The 27,003-nt window shown below is 29.2% G+C and overlaps 2 long non-coding RNA genes across 5 annotated transcripts in view; one reads left to right on the top strand and one right to left on the bottom strand.

Moving 5' to 3' along the window:
• Window positions 1-11,097: 11,097 nt before the first annotated feature.
• The window catches only part of LOC107450342 (uncharacterized), a 59,047-nt gene continuing 43,141 nt past the window's right edge, over window positions 11,098-27,003 (bottom strand). For 3 of the 4 annotated variants that reach the window (XR_015435125.1, XR_015435123.1, XR_015435122.1), the window contains 4 exons: window positions 26,228-26,488; window positions 22,172-22,323; window positions 15,181-15,246; window positions 11,098-13,473 (listed from right to left, as the gene is read on the bottom strand). This is a non-coding gene — a long non-coding RNA (uncharacterized LOC107450342). The remainder of the gene's footprint in view (window positions 13,474-15,180; window positions 15,247-22,171; window positions 22,324-26,227; window positions 26,489-27,003) is intronic. The other variant, XR_015435124.1, reaches the window with a different exon arrangement.
• On the top strand, window positions 18,821-20,300 carry LOC147806754 (uncharacterized). Its single transcript, XR_015435126.1, has 2 exons — window positions 18,821-19,049; window positions 20,071-20,300. It is a non-coding gene; the product is annotated as an uncharacterized LOC147806754 (long non-coding RNA).

The following is a 27,003-nucleotide window of genomic DNA, read 5'->3' as shown; positions in this document are numbered from 1 at the left end:
TTCAAATTTTTTTTATTTATTTTATATTATTTTTTTATATACTTTTCGATATTATAACGCGAATCAAGTGTTCTGTATATAAAAATAATTTTTTTTCCTTTGGGAAATAGCGAATAATAGCTAATAAACGGATAAATTTTGGACAATTATTTCTAATTTATTTATTTTATTTTGCGTAATTTTTTTAACTCCTTTTTCAATATTTTTAAGTGAATAAAGTGTTCTATATATGAAAAGAATTATTTTTCTTTGTTAAAGAGCGAATAATTGTTGAAAACGGAACAAAAGTAGTATCAGGGGGCACGCTCACATCACACCCCGCAACTCCCTATAATATTAACCTATAAATTTCAAACTCGGTCTGAAATTAGAAGTTAATGTTACTAGCAATTGTACGAAAGGAATTTTTTATAGACTAATTAGTGGGCCCACAAAGGGCCAAAACATGTTTTGTTGACTAACCAGGAGTAGGTGTATTAAGCTAAATGTTCGCGGAGCTTGCATGTTAAGAGTGGCGCAGTAGGTAGCGCTTTGTACGACACTGATATGTAGTCCCGTAGGTCCTGGGTTCGGAACCCTGTGAGGGTCGATTTTAAATTTTTTTTATTTATTTTATATTATTTTTTTTAATATACTTTTCGATATTATAACGCGAATCAAGTGTTCTGTATATAGAAATAATTATTTTTCCCTTGGGAAATAGCGAATAATAGCTAATAAACGGTTAAATTTTGGACAATTTTTATTTATTTATTTATTTTATTTTATGTTATTTTTTAACTCCTTTTTCAATATTTTTAGGTGAATAAAGTGTTCTATATATGAAAATAATTATTTTTCTTTGTTAAAGAGCGAATAATTGTTGAAAAAGGAACAAAAGTAGTATCAGGGGGCACGCACACATCACACCCTGTAACTCCCTATAATATTAACCTATAAATTTCAAACTCGGGCTGAAATTAGAAGTTAATGTTACTAGCAATTGTACGAAAGGAATTTCTTATAGACTAATTAGTGGGCCGACAAAGGGCCAAAACATGTTTTGTTGACTAACCAGGAGTAGGTGTATTAAGCTAAATATTCGCGGAGCTGGCATGCGAAGAGTGGCGCAGTTGGTAGTGCTGTGTGCAACGCTGATATGTAATCCCGAAGGTCCTGGGTTCGGAACCCTGTGAGGGTCGATTTCAAATTTTTTTTATTTATTTTATATTATTTTTTTATATACTTTTCGATATTATAACGCGAATCAAGTGTTCTGTATATAAAAATAATTATTTTTCCTTTGGGAAATAGCGAATAATAGCTAATAAACGGATAAATTTTGGACAATTATTTTTAATTTATTTATTTTATTTTGCGTAATTTTTTTAACTCCTTTTTCAATATTTTTAAGTGAATAAAGTGTTCTATATATGAAAAGAATTATTTTTCTTTGTTAAAGAGCGAATAATTGTTGAAAACGGAACAAAAGTAGTATCAGGGGGCACGCTCACATCACACCCCGCAACTCCCTATAATATTAACCTATAAATTTCAAACTCGGTCTGAAATTAGAAGTTAATGTTACTAGCAATTGTACGAAAGGAATTTTTTATAGACTAATTAGTGGGCCCACAAAGGGCCAAAACATGTTTTGTTGACTAACCAGGAGTAGGTGTATTAAGCTAAATGTTCGCGGAGCTTGCATGTTAAGAGTGGCGCAGTTGGTAGCGCTTTGTACGACACTGATATGTAGTCCCGTAGGTCCTGGGTTCGGAACCCTGTGAGGGTCGATTTCAAATTTCTTTTATTTATTTTATATTATTTTTTTAATATACTTTTCGATATTATAACGCGAATCAAGTGTTCTGTATATACAAATAATTATTTTTCCCTTGGGAAATAGCGAATAATAGCTAATAAACGGATAAATTTTGGACAATTTTTATTTATTTATTTATTTTATTTTATGTTATTTTTCAACACCTTTTTCAATATTTTTAAGTGAATAAAGTGTTCTATATATGAAAAGAATTATTTTTCTTTGTTAAAGAGCGAATAATTGTTGAAAAAGGAACAAAAGTAGTATCAGGGGGCACGCACACATCACACCCTGTAACTCCCTATAATATTAACCTATAAATTTCAAACTCGGTCTGAAATTAAAAGTTAATGTAACTAACAACTGTACGAAAGGAATTTTTTATAGACTTATTAGTGGGCCCACAAAGGGCCAAAATATGTTTTGTTGACTAACCAGGAGTAGGTGTATTAAGCTAAATATTCGCGGAGCTGGCATGTGAAGAGTGGCGCAGTTGGTAGCGCTGTGTGCAACGCTGATATGTAATCCCGAAGGTCCTGGGTTCGGAACCCTGTGAGGGTCGATTTTAAATTTTTTTTATTTATTTTATATTATTTTTTTTATATACTTTTCGATATTATAACGCGAATCAAGTGTTCTTTATATAAAAATAATTATTTTTCCTTTGGGAAATAGCGAATAATAGCTAATAAACGGATAAATTTTGGACAATTTTTATTTATTTATTTATTTTATTTTATGTTATTTTTCAACACCTTTTTCAATATTTTTAAGTGAATAAAGTGTTCTATATATGAAGAGAATTATTTTTCTTTGTTAAAGAGCGAATAATTGCGGAAAAAGGAACAAAAGTAGTATCAGGGGGTACGCACACATCACACCCCGTAACTCCCTATAATATTAACTTATAAATTTCAAACTCGGTCTGAAATTAGAAGTTAATGTAACTAACAATTGTACGAAAGGAATTTTTTATAGACTTATTAGTGGGCCCACAAAGGGCCAAAATATGTTTTGTTGACTAACCAGGAGTAGGTGTATTAAGCTAAATATTCGCGGAGCTGGCATGTGAAGAGTGGAGCAGTTGGTAGCGCTGTGTGCAACGCTGATATGTAGTCCCAAAGGTCCTGGGTTCGGAACCCTGTGAGGGTCGATTTTAAATTTTTTTTATTTATTTTTTATTATTTTTTTATATACTTTTCGATATTATAACGCGAATCAAGTGTTCTCTATATAGAAGTAATTATTTTTCCTTTGGGAAATAGCGAATAATAGCTAATAAACGGATAAATTTTGGACAATTTTTATTTATTTATTTATTTTATTTTGCGTTATTTTTTTAACTCCTTTTTCAATATTTTTAAGTGCATAAAGTGTTCTATATATGAAAAGAATTATTTTTTTTTTGTTAAAGAGCGATAAATTGTTGAAAAAGGAACAAAAGTAGTATCAGGGGGCACGCACACATCACACCCCGTAACTCCCCGTAATATTAACCTATAAATTTCAAACTCGGTCTGAAATTAGAAGTTAATGTAACTAACAATTGTACGAAAGGAATTTTTTATAGACTAATTAGTGGGCCCACAAAGGGCCAAAACATGTTTTGTTGACTAACCAGGAGTAGGTGTATTAAGCTAAATATTCGCGGAGCTGGCATGTGAAGAGTGGCGCAGTTGGTAGCGCTTTGTACGACACTGATATGTAGTCCCGTAGGTCCTGGGTTCGGAACCCTGTGAGGGTCGATTTTAATTTTTTTTTATTTATTTTATATTATTTTTTTAATATACTTTTCGATATTATAACGCGAATCAAGTGTTCAGTATATACAAATAATTATTTTTCCCTTGGGAAATTGCGAATAATAGCTAATAAACGGATAAATTTTGGACAATTTTTATTTATTTATTTATTTTATTTTATGTTATTTTTCAACACCTTTTTCAATATTTTTAAGCGAATGAAGTGTTCTATATATGTAGAGAACTATTTTTCTTTGTTAAAGAGCGAATAATTGCGGAAAAAGGAACAAAAGTAGTATCAGGGGGCACGCACACATCACACCCCGTAACTCCCTATAATATTAACCTATAAATTTCAAACTCGGTCTGAAATTAGAAGTTAATGTAACTAACAACTGTACGAAAGGAATTTTTTATAGACTTATTAGTGGGCCCACAAGGGGCCAAAATATGTTTTGTTGACTAACCAGGAGTAGGTGTATTAGGCTAAATATTCGCGGAGCTGGCATGTGAAGAGTGGCGCAGTTGGTAGCGCTGTGTGCAACGCTGATATGTAGTCCCAAAGGTCCTGGGTTCGGAACACTGTGAGGGTCGATTTTAAATTTTTTTTATTTATTTTATATTATTTTTTTATATACTTTTCGATATTATAACGCGAATCAAGTGTTCTCTATATAGAAGTAATTATTTTTCCTTTGGGAAATAGCGAATTATAGCTAATAAACGGATAAATTTTGGACAATTTTTATTTATTTATTTATTTTATTTGCGTTATTTTTTTAACTCCTTTTTCAATATTTGTAAGTGCATAAAGTGTTCTATATATGAAAAGAATTATTTTTCTTTGTTAAAGAGCGAATAATTGTTGAAAACGGAACAAAAGTAGTATCAGGGGGCACGCACACATCACACCCCGTAACTCCCTATAATATTAACCTATAAATTTCAAACTCGGTCTGAAATTAGAAGTTAATGTAACTAACAATTGTACGAAAGGAATTTTTTATAGACTAATTAGTGGGCCCACAAAGGGCCAAAACATGTTTTGTTGACTAACCAGGAGTAGGTGTATAAAGCTAAATATTCGCGGAGCTGGCATGTGAAGAGTGGCGCAGTTGGTAGCGCTGTTTGCAACGCTGATATGTAATCCCGAAGGTCCTGGGTTCGGAACCCTGTGAGGGTCGATTTTAAATTTTTTTATTTATTTTATATTGTTTTTTTTATATACTTTTCGATATTATATCGCGAATCAAGTGTTCTGTATATAAAAATAATTATTTTTCCCTTGGGAAATAGCGAATAATAGCAAATTAACGGATAAATTTTGGACAATTTTTATTTATTTATTTATTTTAATCTATGCTATTTTTTTTACTCCTTTTTCAATATTTTTAAGTGAATAAAGTGTTCTATATATGAAAAGAATTGATTTTCTTTGTTAAAGAGCGAATAATTGTTGAAAAAGGAACAAAAGTAGTATCAGTGGTCACGCACACATCACACCCTGTAACTCCCTATAATATTAACCTATAAATTTCAAACTCGGTCTGAAATTAGAAGTTAATGTTACTAGCAATTGTACGAAAGGAATTTTTTATAGACTAATTAGTGGGCCCACAAAGGGCCAAAACATGTTTTGTTGACTAACCAGGAGTAGGTGTATTAAGCTAAATATTCGCGGAGCTGGCATGTGAAGAGTGGCGCAGTTGGTAGCGCTTTGTACGACACTGATATGTAGTCCCGTAGGTCCTGGGTTCGGAACCCTGTGAGGGTCGATTTTAATTTTTTTTTATTTATTTTATATTATTTTTTTAATATACTTTTCGATATTATAACGCGAATCAAGTGTTCAGTATATACAAATAATTATTTTTCCCTTGGGAAATAGCGAATAATAGCTAATAAACGGATAAATTTTGGACAATTTTTATTTATTTATTTATTTTATTTTATGTTATTTTTCAACACCTTTTTCAATATTTTTAAGCGAATGAAGTGTTCTATATATGTAGAGAACTATTTTTCTTTGTTAAAGAGCGAATAATTGCGGAAAAAGGAACAAAAGTAGTATCAGGGGGCACGCACACATCACACCCCGTAACTCCCTATAATATTAACCTATAAATTTCAAACTCGGTCTGAAATTAGAAGTTAATGTAACTAACAACTGTACGAAAGGAATTTTTTATAGACTTATTAGTGGGCCCACAAGGGGCCAAAATATGTTTTGTTGACTAACCAGGAGTAGGTGTATTAGGCTAAATATTCGCGGAGCTGGCATGTGAAGAGTGGCGCAGTTAGTGGCGCAGTTGGTAGCGCTGTGTGCAACGCTGATATGTAGTCCCAAAGGTCCTGGGTTCGGAACACTGTGAGGGTCGATTTTAAATTTTTTTTATTTATTTTATATTATTTTTTTATATACTTTTCGATATTAATCTCGATATTAATATTAATTTCGAGTTAATGTAACTAACAATTCCACGAAAGGAATTTTTTATAGACTAATTAGTGGGCCCACAAAGGGCCAAATTAAGTTTTGTTGACTATACTGGGGTTGGTGTTTTTAATTTAAATAGTAGAGCGCCGATTATCCGAACCCTTATTATCCGAACGTCCAATTATCCGAAATGTATCCGAAATGTGTGAATACTTTTTTACTTATCAAAAATTTTTCTAAATTTCTGAAAAATTAGATCATTCGGATGAAAAGATGCCAGGTTATGCAGCAGACGAAATAGAAGACTGGTGTCGAGACACTGAAAATGTCCAGGTATTTCAAATGATGATGAAATAGTTGCTTAAATTATGAATGAAAATCGGAACTCCACAGACGAAGACGTAGGTGATCAAGTTCAAAATAGTGGACCTTCTCATATAGAAGCATGCAATTCATTCGATATTGCAGTGTTTCCCAAAGTGTGGTACGCGTACCCCCAGGGGTACGGGCACAGCTTAGCGGAGGTACGCGTTCTTATGCGAAATATCTTGCACCAAACGAAAATTTCAAAAAATTTTATTTAAAAACAAAGGTAGACATGAAAATTTACGATTATGTATTTTTCTGTTGGCTATTTTTTGCAGAGTTAACTGTTAATAATTAGTGGTGTCAACAGCCAGCTGTGATTTGTAACTTTTGTGCTATTTTTTTATCACAGCAGAAACAATATCATCCTTCACACTGATGCAAATAAACTTATTAACAAAACTTAACCAAAAAAGAAAAATAAACATATTTTTAAAAAAATACATTCATTTTTTTATATTAGTGGTACACAGCGTTATGAAAAATTTAGAAAGGGTACACAAAAGTCATAAGTTTGGGAAACACTGCGATATTGCAATGAATTGAATAGAACGCCAAAATGATGTTGATCCAGTTCAGTTGATTTATTTAAAAGAATAAGGGATATGGCTGCTCAAAAAAGAGCATCTTCTTTGAAACAAAAGTCTTTGCTGGATTTCTTTTGTAATGAAAATAAAGAAAAATGTGGTTAAATCAGTAATTGACAAAAAATAATTTAAAAATTTGAAATATGATTAAAAAAATTCAAAATGAAAAAAAAAGTTTTAGAAAAAATAAATAAAAATATTTAAAATTTGAAATTTTTTTTGAGAATTATTTTTTTTTTTTTTTGATATTAAAACAGAGCTATTTTAGATAGTACTGCCAGTCCTAAACCTGGAAAAAGTGTGAAGGCAAGTTAGTGCATAAATAATGATAATTTAAACTAGATTTTATACAACCTTCCAATTATCCGAACTTTTCAATATCCGAACGACGTTCGGTCCCGAGCAGTTCGGATAATCGGCGCTCTATTCGCGGCGTTGGCATGTGAAGCGTGGCGAAGTTGGTAGCGCTTTGGTAAGTTAGATACGTAGTCCCGGCAGCCCTGGGTTCAAAACCCTGTGAGGGTCGATGTCGAATTTTTTTTACTTATTTTATATTATGTTTTTTAATATACTTTTCGACATTTTAACGTGAATCAAGTATTCTGTATAAGGAAATAATTATTTTTCCTTTGGGAAATAGCGAATAATAGCAAATTAACGGATAAATTTTGAACAATTTTTATTTATTTATTTATTTTATGTTATTTTTTTAACTTATTTTTCAATATTTTTATGTGAATAAAGTGTTCTATATATGAAAAGAATTATTTTTCTTTGTTAATAAGCGAATAATTGTTGAAAAAGGAACAAAAGTAGTATCAGGGGGCACGCACACATCACACCCCGTAACTCCCTATAATATTAACCTATAAATTTCAAACTCGTTCTGAAATTAGAAGTTAATGTAAATAATAATTCCACGAAAAGAATTTCTTATTGACTAATTAGTGGGCCTTCAAAGGGCCAAATTAAGTTTTGTAGACTAAACCGAAAGTGGCCTTTATAATCTAAATATTCGCGGGGTTGGCATGTGATGCTTGGCGAAGTTGGTAGCGCTTTGGCAAGTTAGATGCGTAGTCACGGCGGCCCTGGGTTCGAAACCCTGTGAGGGTCGATGTTGAATTTTTTTTACTTATTTTATATTACGTTTTTTAATATACTTTTCGACATTTTAACGTGAATCAAGTATTCTGTATATAGAAATAATTATTTTGCCTTTGGGAAATAGCGAATAATAGCAAATTAACGGATAAATTTTAGACGAGTTTTATTTATTTATTTATTTATTTATTTTATTTTGTGTTATTTTTTTATCTCCTTTTTCAATATTTTTAAGTGAATAAAGTGTTCTATATATGAAAAGAATTATTTTTCTTTGTTAAAGAGCGAATAATTGTTTAAAAAGGAACAAATGTAGTACCAGGGGTCCTGCACACATCACACCCCGTAACTCCCTATAATATTGACCTATAAATTTCAAACTCGGTCTGAAATTAGAAGTTAATGTAACTAACAATTGTACGAAAGGAATTTTTTATAGATTAATTAGTGGGCCCACAATGGACCAAAATAAGTTTTGTTGAATAAACCGGAGGTGGTGTTTTTAATCTAAATATTCGCGGGGCTAGCATGTGAATTTTGGCGCAGTTGGTTGCGCTGTGGGCAAGTTAGATATGTAGTCCCGGAGGCTCTGGGTACAAAACCCTGCGAGGGTCGACTTTCAAACTCTTTTATATTATTGAGATCGTTGAATGGACTTGTACTGCACGATAACTACCAGGACACGAACTAAGCATACGAGGCTACGGAGGAGCAGAAGCGAAATGCCCAGATGAGCAGCCTCGATGAGTTCTGGAAAATGCACAAGAAATCCTTGGAAGATCCGGATGCCTTCTAGAGCGAGGCCTCGGAATCTTTATATTGGAAAATTCCGGTACCGAACCAAAATGTCTGCAGGTACAATTTTGATGACAATAAGGGAAGGATTTTTATCGAATGGATGAAGGGAGCGATGGCCAATATCTGCTACAATGCACTGCACAGTGGACCAGCATCCAAGGTTTCGTGGCCAAAATTAGTATTTCGAAAAAATTTGGGTGTTCTTACGTGCAGGTAAATTGAATTCATAGTTGAAATTTTGAAATACACTAAAAATACCCAGAAAAAAAATGGCGGCTAAAATATGTCGAGCAAAAATAAAAGAAATAATATAGTACGTTTAAATAATTAAATATAGCAATGAAAATATAATAATTTTCGTAATTTTATATTAAAAATGAAAAGCAAATTATATTTCCGAAGTAATATTACAAAATAACGCGAAAATATGAAAAAAAAACATAATTTTTGTTTTTTGATATATTTAGTCCACCTTTGTAATACGGGCAAAATGGGGTAGGAATTTTCGAAAGAAGAAACATCAAACAAGACAACAACAAAAAGTTTAGCTAATTACCTCGTGGAACTTTTTGGAACTAAGTATCGGACTAAGTATCAGACTAATTACTTGGATAAAAATGCAACAGTAAGGTGAAATTTCTATATATAGTTTTGAAATAAAAATGTAAAAGTTACATTAAAAAAAAATTTTTTTAAACATATTTTTCATTACATTATACTCTTGTTGGTTCAAAAAGTAAATTATAATGTTTGGAATGATTATGAATACTTAATTTGGGCTATATTGAAACTGCCTACACATATTTTAGTTGAAAATTTAATTTTTGACTATTGGCCTAAGATCATGGTCGTCTGGCCCTCAGTGCACTGGACAGAAATGCTGAGAATGGACATGGGGAACAAATTGCCTATTTCTGGTATTGTAATTTTTTTTTTTTATCGTACTACTGACTTTTATTATTCTTTTACCGTCGCAACGATCGGAAGAAAGAAAATTTCATTCTGTTTTGGCGATTTGGAAAGACAAGGGATTGTTTAAGCTACCACTGATTATTTTCATCCTAGTGATTTTTTTATTTTATTTTCTTACTGCTGCTAACATGATTAAGGCAGTTTAATCTTTCCTATATTACTATAACAAAGGAAATTTTATTCTCTTACTACTACTACTGTAGTAATACAAATTTTATTTTCTTACCGCTACTGCTGTAATAAAGGTATTTTATTCTCTTACCCTTATCTAAGATAAGAGCAATTTTATCTTTCGAATATTACTATAACAAAGGAAAATATATTCTTTTACGGATAATACTGCAATAAAGGAAATTCATTTTCTTACCACTACTACTGTAATAAGAGAAATTTGTTCTCTTTAAGGTTAAAGGAAATTGTATTCCCTTATCATTGATTACCTTTATTATCTAATCGTTATTACAATGTAGTAGAGCAATTACTTTTATTCTCCTTATTTTATTTCCTACTACGATATACAGTAAGTGAAACTTTATTCTTTTAACTCTACTGCTTGGATAAGGGATATTTTATTATCTTATTGCATATAAGTTTTAAAATTGCAAATTATAAAGAACTCAGAAAGAATAAAAGATTATAAAGAGAAATTTAGAATCATTAATATTGGTTAACAACAACACAGTATTTATATTATTCATATTGAGGTCGGATTCCTTTATCTCTCCCAATTTTTAGATGTTATCACAAAAAAAAATGTTAAAATATTTAAAAATAATAAAATATTTTAAAAATAGTCTTTAATAGACTACAACGACTTCAGCTACGCTAATGCTTGACATCAGTAATGCGTGTCATAGAGTTTGGCGCAATGGAATAATTTACAAACTGATGGAGTTGAAATTCCCACCAGGAATAACTAAGTTTATATATTTATTAAATTTTTAAAAAAGAAAAAAAAAGTTTCATTTCTGCTATAGATTTTATTGGTTTAGACTAAAAGTTAAACGTTTTGTAACTGTAACAGAAATTGGAAGTTTTTTTAAAAATAAATTTGCAAAACTTCTATTAAAAAAAGTGAGATAAAGAAGCGAGCATCAAGATAAAACGATTGGTAATTTAGGGAATATATTAACACTTTGAATTCAGTCATTGAATATGAAGCAAAAAAAAAAAAAATGCTTCTTTTTTTCAGTAGATGATTCATAAAGAAAAACATTAGTCGTAAAATTACGGAAAAAAAATTCGATTAACATCTCGTCATGTTTGTACATAAAGAAAATAAATGCTTTATACTGTAAGATAAATAATATGTTTTTATTGTAATTCTTCAAAAATTATATTTAAAGAAAATTAGACAAAAAGAAGCAAACTAATAAAACACAACTGGTTATTCACAAGAAAAGCAAACATTAGCATTGAAGTACAGATTGGCACTATTTTTCAAACATAACAACAGAAATTTAAAGAACATTTAATGGAATGATTTTTTCTTTGAAGAAAATTTGTTTTGTGATAGCAAGAAACAAAGATGACTCCCCCCCCCCAAAAAAAAAAAATCAAGAGGGTTAGGTAGTAGACAAAGGAAAGGAATTACATCTAAAAGAGAGACTAAGGAATTATTTCTTTATACAGAAAATCTCTAACACTGCCATTGAAAAGCGAGACTTAGCATCATTCCACATATTTTTAAATCTACAATTAGACATGCCCATATTTGTTTAGAGCAATATAATCTTAAAACGTTTTAAAATAATTTTTAGTAGCAAGCACTTAAAATCCCAAAAATATGTAGTATTTATTATTTGTAGTAAAAAATAAAAAAAAAAGAAATTTTATAGAGCATTAGAACTAATAATAATTTTTTTTTATCAATTTTGGTTTGCTTAGCTTTTGACATTGAAACCTCTCAGAAAAAAAAAGAAATAATATAACAAGTTAATAGTTCTTGCTTTCTCAAAAATTTCTTAGCTGCAGTTTTCATTGTTTACACTCGCAAGTTTAATAAATACCCCTTTGGTATTTCATTGCTCTGTAATTTAAAATGAAACTTATTAAAAATGTTGAGTACTTCTGACTTTTCATAATTTAATCCAATTTAGGAGCTCATTTAATCATTCATGAGTTAGCTTAATAGAAATGTATGTATATATAGAACTTTATACCTAGAATGAGAGGAGGGGCCACAATGGTCCCTTTAGGTATTTTGGTAGGGACCCCATTATGTCAGGAAAGTTTGGGTATAAGGTACTCTATGGTAAGTATTAAGCACCCCAGCTTCATGAAGAAAAAAAAATCAAAAGTATTTCAATATATGTATAATTATTATTCATAGAGAAAAGGAAACACAGTTGTCTAATAAACTAATATATATATATGTATAATTGAAATATCAGTGTTCCATTTAATCAACCAAATTGAATGAAATACCATAGAATCTTGATGATCAAACTTATGCTCGTTGTTCATGATTGTAACATGATTCTTACCTAACAATGATTTAGATTTTCTTAGTTGCCTTTGGCAAAATATTTAAGTTTTGAAGGCATTTTGTACCTGTAAAATATTTCTTCTCTATTTTCATCTAATTGTATTTACAACCTATAACCTTTTTAAGCTATATTTATTTAGTATACTTTATTTCTCTTCTCTGCTATTATTACATAGATTTTGATTATTATGCAAAATTAGATGCGTAAAACATTTAATAATAAACATATTTAAAACGTTATGTAACTACGTTTGCAATTATAAAGTAACAAATAAATTACATCCGCCTTCATAATATGTTTTACATTAAACCATACCAGTCAAAAAATGCAATAAAAATAATTAATACAAAATTGCAAAACAATTAAAATTATATTTTCACATAGTTGTTAAATATTTTGGGTAATACACAGATAATAAAAGTTTTTATAATAACTAATCATGAAACAGGAATTTTTTTTTAAAAAAAAGGTTGTCGATGAAGTTTTAACAGTGACCAAACAAAATTATCAGATTTCAATTTCATCCCAACAGTATTAGGAATTATAAAAACAAAGTTGTAAATGAAGTTACAATGATAACTGAACAAAATGATCAGGTTACAATTTTGTCCCAACAGAATAGGCAACGAAATCTGTGTCAAATACAATATATTCATATCTTTCAGGATAGATTTTAATTTGTGATGTAGCAATCTGTTTATCTTTAGGAAGGAAAAAAATGATCGCATAGCAATCACAGGGAAATGCAGAGAGCCCATAGTGGAAACATAAAATTTGTAACGGAATAATAAAATCAACAATAATAAACTTAACATTTAATAATGGCAATTAAATTTAAAAAAAATCATACAATAAAAATTTGGAAATTTAAATTTTTTACAAGAGTCAAAAAATTAGAATTTGTGATCATCGTGGAAAGTCCAATATCCATTGGTATTCTCTGCTCTAACAATAATCTCACAACACATTGAAAACTGTATATAAATATGTATATATATATATATGTGTTGTTGTGTTTTCTTGTTTTAAAAAAAAGGTTGCATGCACATTTTTTCTTCAGTTCTTGTAGGCAGAACAAACAAAGGAAGTCGTCTAAACTCAATAATGGTGTAATAAGCTCAATGCTTCAGCTACTCTGATTCTCATATCAGGGATTGATCTTTCAACAGTACTAGAAGATCTGAAAGTAAACGAAATGTAAATTTAAGTTGGTTGAATCAACACAAAGACATCGAAAAATGGTTACACTTTCAAGTAATTCAGTAGTTTTGAGTTTTTTATAGCAGTTGTGGGGATATATTTATCAATAATGTAAACCTTCATCTATCAAAAAGGAGCCCCAACAAAGAATCGAGTCTTATATACTAGTGAATTGGAATTGTGTTTTTGTAGTGGTAGATACACTACAGTACTTCCCCACCAGAATTATATCTGTGATAGAATTCACTGAATGAATACCCTTAGTTGATTCATCGCTATTTCGTGAGAAGCCGGAAGAGCTGTATTAAGATCATTGTACTTTTTGAGTGCTGATCGTGAGAGCTGTATTAAGTTCACAGTCGTGGTCCCTTCTGTGTTGCCATTAGCAGTCAGGCCAAAGACGTGTATGATCGAGACTGAGTAGCAACAGTGTGAGGAGGTAGAGAATGTCACAGTCAGAAGTAGCAAGTCAACTGTTCAATGTGAATCATCCATCGACATAGGCATGTTTGTATCAAAGTGGTAGTTTCTCTCAAGGTAGGCGGGTTCACATCCCGTCCGGGTCACAAACATGGGAATAGTAGTTATCGATAATGTAAACCTTCATCTGTGCAAAGGTACCCCAACATAGAATCTAGTTAACATGTTTTATATACCAGTGAATTGAAATTGTATTTTTGTAGTGGTAGATACACTACAGCAGTGGTTAAACTGTTCACTATAGCATCCTGTGAGTGGTTAAACTGTTCACTATAGCATCCTCCATTTCAAGTCTAAAATTAATTCTTATAATAACATGCCATTCGCACGAAACTTTATTTCTGCTCTAACACAAATTGGTTAGTAACTTAAAGTGTTTGAATCAACACAGAGACATCAAAAGATGATAACACTTTTAAGTAATTAAGAAGTTTTAAGTAACTTTTTAAAACTTTTTGTAGCAGTGGTCATCAAACTGTTTGCCATGGTATCCTGTGAAAGTGGCGTGGCACACTGTATGGTATCAAGTCTAAAATTTATTCTTAACAGAACATGCCATTTGCATAAAACTTTATTTGTGCCCTAACACAAACTGGTGAGTTACTTATAGGCAATCGCAGATGCACTCTTTTTCTTAGAAGACTTTACATTCAATTCAAACGCTCTCACATACACTGGTTAATTAGTTAAATGCAATCTGAGGCTCACATCTTGTAATCTTTTTATCAATAATCTTGAATGTTGGCACTGACTATTTCATTCAAACTTATTCTTTAATAAGGATTTGTACCAAAATTGAAGAGAAAAAAATATCTAACATATACTTTGTGTAAATTACAAAACATAATCATTGATGCCGATTGCTCCACTTTTTGCAAATAAGGCACAAAGGGATTAAAAATAAAAACCAAAACTTAAAGGAATAGAATTAATCTTGTTCATCATTATAAGGTTCATCACAATATAACTTTAAGTGCTTTTCTACTTTGATTTATTATTTAAAATGTTACTTACTCATTTTGTCTTTTTCTGAATTTGTAAATTAGTTTCATTCTTTGATTAGATCTTTAAATAGCTTTTAAGAAATTTAGATAAATCGATAATTAGAACTAAAAACATTGGCAGTTAGCTTCTCCACCATCATTCCGCGAAGTACAAACTAAATTTCAAATAAACATCAATCAATAATGATAGTGAGAATGCATACCAGAACAGACCCTTTTTTTTGGAATCAAGCTATGCTTTTCAGACGGAAGGTTCTCAAGAATATAACCTAAATATTAGAAAAGAAAAAAATATTAGAATTGATGGAAGAGAATTATGGTTTGATAATTATATTTTTGTGTCAAAACTTTTCAAAAATAGCTAAAGAGGAGTGGGGTTAGAAAAGAAACCTAAAACAGGCTTATTTTGTAAATAAACAGTCAATTCATGGTAATTTTTTAAAAATATATATTTAAGTGAGAATAAAATTGTTGAATCAACTATTTGAATTGATTGCGAGGAAATCAAATATTTACTATTTTAAAAATATTAAGCTATCATCTCGAGCAGTTTCGTAGTTAGAGAGGCATCTGTCCCTGCGTGCATGAGAGTCATATTGGTGATTATTCAAAATTCATTACAAATGAATTCCAGAATAAAATTAATTTTGATATTTTCCATCTCAAACATACAGGGGTGCTTGTGGGACCCCAAAAAATCCCCTGAAACTTTTATGGACTTAATACCGACATTTTGGAGTTTCGAGAAGGGGGGGGGGAATGAAAAATTACGATTATGAAGTATTGAATGACCTAATTATAAAAGTTCAATGAATTACTTTTTTTGCAAAATTTTTTAACCATAAATTTTTTAAATTTTTTAACCATTATAATCTTTTTTTAACCATAAATTTTCAAACATATAAACTACTACATTTTATGTAAATATTTTAAATTACCTGAATTAATTCTTTAAAAAAAATTATCTAATTTCTGCTGCTTTTTTTAATTTTTTGATGTTTGTGGGCTTGTCTTTCTTTTGTGGTGAACTTCATAATTGCAGGAAGGTTGACTTTTATTTTCCTCATTTACAGTTAAAGAAATTTCCTCGAGAACTGCACATACAGAGGTAGAAGTAGTTTGCTTTTCTGATAATGTAGAAGGTTTCTCAGAGACTTTTATAGGTGACTCATCTGAAATACATGTTTTTAAGTAATCTTGATATCCGGAATTTCCGGATATCAAAGTTCAAAATCCCCGGAATTCCGGGGTTTCCCCGGAGCACAAACACCCCTGTACATAAGACTAATCCAAAGGTCTCTTTTTTGTAAGCATAAGCTTATAATTTAATATTTTTATTTAATTAGTAACACATGAAAATTCTATTCTAACTTTTCAATGGCAATTTTTTTGGATTTACAAAGTTACATTTTGCTTTCCTTTGGATAACTATTTAAAAAATTGCACAATTTTATCGAAAAAATATATTTATAAGGAAATTTATTCTTATAAATTTCCTTACAAATGATTTATATATGAAAAATGAACAGTTTTTGTATCATTTTTCATACATAACTCATTCACACAATGAATTGTAATAGCCTGAAGAAAATTTTCATAAATTGGACCACTGGTTTGTTAGATATCATAGAACATTCTATAAAACTGTTTAAAATAAATAAAAGTATTCTGAAACAGAGATTTACTTCCACATGAGTTTTCTTGTTGCGAACGATTTTCATAGTTCAGTTTCAAACTATAAACTTCAGTTCATATAACAAATAATTCATACTTCAGTTTCATACAACAACAAAAATTTTTCAGTATGTTTTATAAGCATTCTAATATTTTCTGATTTTGATGTTTAAATTATTCTGCTTGTTTTATCGTTATCCAAGTTCAAAATTAACTCTACAATTCAGTTTTAACAAAACCCTAATTCTAACACTGAAAACCCTAAAGCTGGATCTCCACCGGGAGCAACGGCAACGAGAATCTCGTTGCCAAAGTTGCGCGCCGGCGCACTAGCGTTGTTTCTCCATGTTGTCATTGCTTCCAGTAGAGTTGCAAACGAGTCAACTTTTGTTACCATTGCCAAGCCTAGTAGCCAATCAGATTCGTTGTTAGTTTCCGCCCCCAAACCTCGTGTTTTGATCTCGCACGTGAAAGAAGTGAAGCGGCAATTAGAATTTTAAAATTTGCTTATGTAAAGGATAAGAAAAATTTGGTTAAGAATTATTAAAGAAAATGGAAGAACAATTAATTGACTACATGAGAAATAGCCCATGGCTATATGATTATTGCCGTGCGGATTTCAGAGATGCAGAAAAAAAGAAGCAAACTTGGATAAAAATAGCTGAAAAGCTTAGCATAGATGGTGAGTAAAATTTTACTATTACTTATTTTGTTTTAATAATAAATTTTGTATAATATTTTTGAATTTACATCATTATTCAAATCAATGTTATGTAACCTATTAATGGAAAGTATTTTTAATTGATTTCCAAGGATAATTTAATACTAATAATATTTTTGACTGTCATAACAATAGTTAAGTTACTCTTAATAAATAACTAAATATATAGTATTCTGTAAGGAAGTTTATTTATGATGAATGAAAAAAAAATTGTTCCACTGCTATATTAGGGCCCTTAATGGATATTTTTAAAGTCAAATAAACAGTATATCCATTGAATATGGATCTTTTCTGTTATATACTTTCATTCATGCACATTCTGCTACAATACACCTTTTTTTAGAAAAAAAAATCTTGTTTATGAAATTCACTCTTTTAGTTTTATCACTAGTTCTTAAAAATTATTTATTTGAATAAATTTTTGAGTGAAAAGTTTGTATAGATGTCTTAAAAATGTCATTTGAATACTGTCTTTGACATTTTTGCCTTGACAATTGATTTTTAATATTTTAAAGTAACTGAAGCCAAACGGAAGTGGAAATGTCTCAGAGCCTCCTTCGTAAGAGAAAAAAAACTTGGGCCTAGTGGCACTGCTGCAAAAAAGAAGGCCGAGAGGATACACATGAAAGCGATGTCATTTTTACATGGCCAATATGCGGGAGTATGAATTTTAATTTTTTTTGAATTTATATATTTATATGCATAAAAAAGGTATCAGAACTATTATTTAACATGACTTTTTTTAACAGGACTTACAGTAATTATGAACAATCGACTTTTCCGATTTCTCAACCAGCTGAAATTCCTAGTAAGCAAAACTAAAAAATTTTTTTATTACTTATTTCAAAGCCCATTGTTTACTCACAAGATATTAATGCCCTGTTGTATTATTAGCGAAAAAATCCCTATCACAATTTTCATATTTTTCACAAATTAGAAACATTCTTTGCGATCCTATATTCTGAAACAATCATCAGAATTGTAAAATTTATTTTTAAATTAGGAAAATCATTAGAACACTCTAAAATGTCAATATTTTTGTTTTAGAAGTTTTTATTTTTCAATTAGATAGGAAAGTAAGTATATTCAAATTTGTTTAACACAAACATTTAAATTGTATTATTAAATGTATCGGTAAGCAACTTTTGAGAAGTGAAAATTAGAACTTATGCAGTAGTTTAGAAAAAATACACATTTATTTACAAAAATTTTATATTTGTTTCACAAAATGTTAAAACTAATCTCTTAGAATTCAGGAAAAATCAGTTTTTAAATTTTTTTTCCCATCCTATTTATGGCTATTTTTTACTGATATTAAAACCAGACATAGTTTCATGCTTTTGTATTTAGTTTTTCTTGTTTATTAGTCTTGAATATAAGTAAAGCTGTAAAAAATAATTCAATTTGCTGTTGCAAAAATGCTGTTTTTCTTGTATTTGAAAAGGGAACACAATTTTTGAATTATGTTATTATAAGTGTAGATAATAGAAAATGTTCTATTCTCAGCAAAAACTTTACAGGTGGAGGAACCATCAAAGCTTTCCAATGTTTTGTCAGTAAACGAAATTTTTAATATTCCACAAGAGGAATTTGAATTATCGAGAAGTTTTCACCAATTGGCAGATGAAGAAATGGGAGACGATGAGATTACTGAGGACATTGCCACTCAAATAGAAAGTAGGATTTGGATTTGTAATCAATTTACATGATTGAATCGTCTACTATTTTATATCATTTCTTGACACTATTTTATTTAATCGCTTGGCTAATTAGCCAACAAAAATAAATGTAACTATTACTGAACAAATAAACAAACTAATTTTGGAGAAAACAAGTACATCTTTAAATATTGCACACTAATTCAAAGATAATCAAACTGTGTATGTTATAAATTATTTTCAACTTGTAAGTATATTGCATAATCGGAGAATATTTAGTGCTTATAACATAGATAACAATAAAATTCCAAATAGCTGCTAAAAACGTTTTTTAGAAGGGCTCTTTAATGTAAGATATTTTAAAGCTGTCAGATAGCAGTTTCTTTATAATCAGTGCCGGATTACCCGTTAGGCATGGCCTGGGACCCCCAATGAATAGGGGCCCCCTTAAAATGGATTTTTTGAAAATAAATTTAATAATATTAAGAAACACAATGATTTTTTTTAAAAAAAAAAATCAATTTTAAATATATATTAATAGAATACAATAATTTTCTTACATAATGTTAATCATATTTATTTATTACTTATTTTAGTTATTTATAAGTATTATTATGGTCTATGTATAATAAAATTTATCAATGTTTTTTAAGTTCAAATTTGTCACTTTGATTTGCACTCGAAAAAATTGAAGGCAGTACTATAGCGAGCTGAGATTTGTTTAAACAAGAAGCAAAGAGTTTCAAAATGTTATGATTATTTTTTAGTTCTAATTTAACAAAATAAAGTAAAATTTAATTTATTATTATTTATTTTAAATATGCTTTCTTACATGAAAAGATGTATAAATACTTTTATATTTGAGTAAATAAAAAATATACGATAGAAAAAAATTGAATCTAAAGGCCCCAAAAATTTGAATGACCTAGGGTACGCTTAATCAGGCACTGATCATAATCAATCTAACAAAGGTGAGCGAATGCATATTTTTGAAAAACAAAGTTAATGGCATTAATTTTTAATAAAATTTTTTATTACAGGTACTCCAGGTACATCTAATGAGAGCTTCCTTACTTCAAGGAAAAGGAGGAATGATATCATTCTAAATGGGATTGATACCACAGATCAACCTTTAAAAAAATTCTGCTTAGAGCAGAATGAAGATGATAGCTTTGCCGAAGGTTTATATGAGAGACATTAAAAAAGGAAAAAATATTGATCTACACAGAAAAATATTAAATCTTGTGAAAGATGAATTAAAAAAAGAATAAATTGCTATTTAGAATTGTATAAATGATTTTATTAAATTCAGTATAAGTTTGCTATCGACAGGTTTGAGTGTCAATATGAAATAAATATGGAGAGTTTTGTTGTGTAAACTTCTTAATCCTTTAAATAACTTGAATGAAATAGCCATTATCAAAATTATCTATATTTGTTCACAATACTCTAGTAGGGCATATTTTTCATCTACATTTTTTTAAGGAATATGTCAGTATTCTGAAACTTGTGTTATAAGCAATTGGAATTCACGTTCTTAGGCTTTCAAAGCATAACCTCGTCTATTTTTTTGATGTAAGCAATTACGATTATTTTGCTGTAGAATGGGTTCTCTAGCAATCAAATTATTACTTACTATAGCAAACAGTGTTTTTTTTTATTTTATTTTAACATAAGAAAAAAATCATAAAATTATTTGCCTAATTTTATTTATTAATTTTATTTACTAAAATATTTGTCTTTTTAAGTTAAAATTTAAATTGCAGCTTTGGCACCAAAAAAAATTGAGCAATTCACCCAGAAAGTAAATTGTGTTTTTTTGTTGTCTGCAAAATATTTGATTATGTGAAGAGTAAATCGTATTGATTAAGCAAGTATTTGTTATTATCAATGGTTTGCAGTAGATAATCCAAAAAATGGTTGGAAAATGTAATCTGCATCTCATTCTATTATGTTAAAAGAAAGAAAAACTGATCACTGCAGAAAACGTGGAAAGAACTATCTTGCAGGAATTGTTCGAACACTGTACTAACAAAAATTAAACGGTATATGATAAGATATAATTTCATCTGTAAAACTATTGTGAAAGACAATAAGCTAAATTTCGAATTTATAAATAAAAATCAAAGATAAAGTAAATTCTCCAAAATAATAATTATTGCATTTATCTTTATGGAATATTTAGAAATGATATTAAATTATGTAATGACTTGTAACCATTATGAAAAATATTAAAAAGGTTCATTTATCCTAACTGATTTATAAAAACTTCATTACCCTATAAAAAAATCACAATGAAATAGAAAGTTCATATTATCTGAAATCTTTAATATTATAATAAAACACAGTCTTTCATTCAAGTAAATGTTAAGTTTAATAAAAAAATCTGTTTAAAATATGTAATATAATTGACAAAATAAACAAAAAATCAAGATAAGATGTAAAAATATATATACAATGCATATTAAAAAATACCAGTTTAATAATGCAATAGAGATTATAATATTCACACACTAAGTTTATATATACATCTTGCAAAATAATATTAACATAAAATGCAGATAAGATAATAAAAAAAATATATACATATAGAGTTATTAATATTAAAACATAACATATTTAAAGGAAGCAATGAGGATTATATACATACACATACACACATATAAAAAAAAATTATTAAAATTGGATAAAATAAATTTAAATAATCAGGTTATCAGGCATTCATTAAATTACCATAATTTTTTTTTAAATTTTAGAATAATTAAACAGTTTAACTATTTTTTTGAAGATAAATGATTGATTATAAGTTAAATGATTGATTATAAGTTAAATGAGCATGTAAAGCATCCCCAAATGATTATACCTTAATTTTAAAAAAATGTTGCGCGGGTACTGTGACTCCCAGACCAGGATTAAAAAACAAGCTAGTTATTAGCACTAATCATTAAGTTATAGAATATAAAGACAATAAAAATATTTTGTTGATTAAAAACACATATACTGTTTTTCAAAGCATTCAGAATGTACAGATGTTTTTTAAAAAAGCAGTTATAAAACTCATTAACCCATTGATAACATCGAGTGAAAAAAATAAATAATGTTTATCAATTATTTATATTCAAGGAGGGAGTATATATTTACCTTAATAACATTTTTATCTTCGTCAAGTGAAGCATGAAAATGACAAACTTTCCCTGCATCTGCTCCACAAACTGTTCGTTTGAAGGACCATTCACAAATTTGGACAAATTACCAAAAAGGGTAAACGCTGCAGCTCTGACTAAAGGTTTTTCCTGTAATGCATTTTAATATATTAATAACAGCACACAAAAGCATTTAAAGGTAACGGAATAAATAAAAAGAATAAACAGAAATGTCTGGATATGAAAAGTCTTGCATAGTGACACATAAAATATAGTTTGTCTACGGTAAGAACTCCTCCCACCACAAAGTTTGAGGCTATGGAAACTAGAATAACACATTTCATTCCTTCTCTTCACTCTCAATAGACCGAAGAAAAAGATTCCTTTTCTCCTGCCAATCTGTGCCAAAACCTGCTCTAAACAGTGACCCCACACCCCTACTTGAAATAGTTATATCTCATAACCATAGCCACAGCCACGGGGGTCCAGATGAATGGCTAGGGGAGTTCTTACTTCAGACAAACTATACGTACAAACCATATGTTTCATGTTATACATATTTTCTCATGAATTCATTGAATCAAAGTAAATTTAATTCCTTTATTTTTGAACATTTTATAATTTTGTAGAAGATGGGTGTTGGAGTGAAGTGATTTAAAGAATGATAAATAAATATAATCTAATTAAATAACATTCATTGAAACATACGGAATAATATACAGTGAACTTTCGCTACTACGATATCCAATACAAGAAGAATTCTCTTTATTGCGATTATGCTTCGTAGTCCCGACGAACTTGCATATGAATTAATGACATGCTCCTCTCAATATTACGATATTCTCTGAAGCAATAAACCTCTGTAAAACGATTTTTTTGACCAAAATTCAACCTTATTTTCTCCATTTATTATTGGATTTCAAATAATGTAAAAAATCTTATTTTATCATCTTTTCTGACAAGAGAAGACTCACTGCTGACCACCCCAAGAGCTTCCATTCATAGAATGTAACATTACTATCTGATTTCATTTCTTTCATGTTAAAAGCTGATCATGAGTCACAAATGACCACAAGCATCACATTCAGACCTGAAAGAGAATTTTTTCTGCAGAGGGTGGGTGGAGCACCATTCACAAACGAAAATCATTTTTCTCCTTTGGTTTCAATGCATACTTTGTTGGTTAACTTGACAGTAAAAAAAAAATAGTTTTCAGGTATATTTACAATCTTATTTTCTGAATTTATTTCAACTGTTTTTAATATTTAACCATAATTAACACTCTGCAAATTAATTTTTTGCATAATATATAAAACACATTTATAGTTAATACATATATAACATTAAAATTTAAAAAAAACTCTGATTGTGCACTTTTGAAGAATGAAAAAGTGTTTTGATCAGAGGTAAAAATGAGAATCGTTGCTTATCTTCACCTTCATTAAATCGGATTACCAATTCCGTAATATCGGTATTTTTAATTCATTGTTTCTACGGAGATTCAGAAAATATTCGTTACATTGAAATTTACACTATTTCGGATTTCACTTAATAGGGATTTGAGTGTATTAACGCTACATTTGCGTTGAAGATCACCATTCACTACAAGTTTATTTTCTTAGCAACAATACAATCAACTTCATAACTATTTTAAACATAAATTTGCTTCAATATAGTGTTAAGGTTGGTAATATGTGTAGAATCTGACAAATTATAAGCCACTAGATGGCATCTTATACATCTTATTATAAAATCTTATATAAAAATCTTATATTAAAATGCCATTCAGAGCCACTAGATGGCATTCTTATAATGTTAACAGAACATAGATTGTTTTAAGAACCCAAAGAAGGCAGATGTATGCCTAATGTGTAATGTAAAGAAATACAATTTTTGTTATTATTTTGAAATGAAACCTCATCTTTGAATTTTAGAATATGTGCACCAGCCTGAAAAATTGATGATTCAACTTTTTTTTATAGTATAGTTTAAGTTATAGTTAGTCAATTATTGCTAAGTATAGTTAAATTTTTAATAGCATAGCCTCACTGTCATTTAAAAACATAATTTTCCTTTCAAAAACTGTGTTATTTTTGAAACTGTTAAAAATTTGTTTTCAAGGATATAAAAGCATATAAGAGTAGTTTATGCGTTACAAATTAGTTTACAGCAGCACTTTCGATTGTATTTTATCAACTGTGATGAACAGCTGATCCATATCTGATTTGTGACAACATAAACGTTCAACTTCAGAGCCATGCAAATTTGAATGAGACTTAGAAGACAAAGGATGTAGAATTAGGATATTTACTAATATGCAGAGATTTTTTGAAAGCGTACAATGACTTTTGTGGGATAAAGTGATTGTTACTTTTTGATGATTGATTTCTTACAAATAAACTTTTGCTTTGTTTTTAAAATATTCCATGCAGTTTTGATAAGAATAGAATATATTTTTTTATTATTAAATATCCATTCTGAAATATTCATTTTAATTAATGAATAGTCTTATTTCATTTAAAGTCATAAGTGTACCAACACTTTTGGGAATCACTGGATTTACATTTCAATATAAAGCTGAACTGTAAACTGTATTTTACCTTAACAGTGCTTTTTAAAAAATTAATTGATCATATTTTCTTTAAACCAATACTTACTTACTTACTTATCCTCTATGTGCCTTGGGCACTTAAGGCCTCCAGCATACCCCTGTCTTTAGCAATAGATCTTGCTTCCTCCCAGCCAGATATTCCACATTCTTTTAATTCGCCCAAAAACATGCGCTGGATGGTAAGTCTGGGTCTTCCTCTTGTTCTCTTACCATCAGGGGCCCATGTAAGCGCAACAGATGAAATTTTTTCTTTGGGCATTCTAAAGATATGTCCGAGCCAGCTCCATCTTCGTTTTTTAATTTCATCTTCGATTGTTTTTATTTTAGCTTTCTTTAATAGATTTTGATTTGATACTTTGTAAGGCCAGAAAATTTTAAAAACAAATCTTAAACATTTGTTTTGAAAGGTTTCTAATTTTTGTATTTCGATCTTAGTCTGTTTCCAGGTTTCTGCGCCATATAATAGTACTGCTCTAACAATAGCTTCTTTAAACCAATAACTCAAGTGAAATTTTTAAATAATGTTTTTTTTTTTTTTTTTTTTTTTTGAATTAGCATTATTATTTTAAGAGATTCAGTATCCAAAAATAAAACGTCACAAATGTAAAATTGTCTAACTTTTTGTTGTTTAATTTATAGAAGAAAAAAGATAAAATTCTTTAAATTTTATACTTTTTTTTCTTAAATGAAATTAAAATATTTAAAGAATTCCAATCTAAACACATAGTTTTTTAGTTTAGTATAAATAATTGTTTTTGTTTTAACCACTAGACTCTTGTACAGTGCAGAACTAAAACACTAAGTTTCGTTTTCCTTCTTTGTACTAAACACATATGAATAAAAAAAATTTATATTTTATGTTTATACATCATTTAATATACTTCCTATACATTCCTTAGTCTTTGTCAGCTTTTTGGGGTAAAAGGAGGAATAGTTTTGGAAATATCATCTCTGAAAAGCAAGCAGCATTCACGAACTTTCGATATTGTGATAACTATACAATTCAAATTTAACTATGCAAAACAAATATTTACTAACAAATATTATTCAAATATTTACCAACATAACTATATAAATCAAATATTTACCAACAGAACAGTAAAATTAAATATTAATATATACTTAGTTCTTAAAAAACCCTTTTCTTTAAAAATTAAAATAGGCTATAAAAAGTTAAAATGAAATAGAAAAATTAGCATTAATGCAACAATTGTAACAATTTGTTGACAAACAGTGCTGTTAGCGATTGTAAAAAAATATTTGTGATTGGTTGGCTAGCCGAGAAAAAATAATTAACACATTTCTTTGAATGGGAGTACAAAAGCTTTCAGAAAAAGAATTCAATATAACATCTATTATTATTAAATTATAACCAACTAACTTTTGGAGAATATTCTAAAGTTAAAAATACAAAATCATTTTGTCAAAAAAGAAAAAAATTACCATCAAAGCATCGGAACAAACTTGAGTCATAAATGGATTCAGCTCATGGACAAAAACAGAAGCAAATAATCCCTTCCTCCACCAAAATCTTTCTTAAATTGCACAGTCCCATAGCGGTAAAAGATTTCTACATTCATTTAGCAACCATGGGAGTTTTTATGTGATATACTAGTTTAACAGAGCGGTAATGGAGTAAATTTTGATGCAAGCAAAGTATCGCTAAGTTGATGATATTTCAACTGTTTGGCAATATATTTCTGTCTAAAAAAAGTGGGTAGAATGGATGAAATAATTTAAATTAAGAAAATTAGTAAATAATTTAAATAAGTGAAATTAAAAAAATTATCTAAGAAAAAATTTCCTGATAATTCCAGGTTTTCCAGGAGGGTGGCCACTCTGAGAGTCACTAAGTACCAATGATTAATTCCAATTATTATTGTTTACTTCTAATGGCAGCATAATGATACATATTTCCCGTCAAAATGGCACATAAATATGTGGAATTACAAAATATCCCGAAGATTTAAATTTTGGAATAAAAACAAAGGAAAATACATTGAAACCTATGTACGTTGACCGATGTGTGCTTTGTATTAGTGGTCAATTTAGACTACAGAAGGTGGTCAAATGATTAACTTATAGAATGGATGAGTCATTGTTTTTTTTATTATCATTCCTTTTACCATGTAGTTTATGAATTTCTTACAAATTATAAATCAAAATAAATATAAAAGTAATCAACTTTTTTTAACATGGAATTGAAAGTTCAGTTAAGA

This window comes from Parasteatoda tepidariorum, chromosome 7 (genome assembly GCF_982258835.1).
Source record: "Parasteatoda tepidariorum strain Cologne lab strain chromosome 7, Ptep-v5.0, whole genome shotgun sequence".
Taxonomy (NCBI): Eukaryota; Metazoa; Arthropoda; class Arachnida; order Araneae; family Theridiidae; genus Parasteatoda; species Parasteatoda tepidariorum.
Note: the sequence above shows the minus strand (reverse complement) of the source record. Positions and strands in the feature narration are given on the sequence as shown.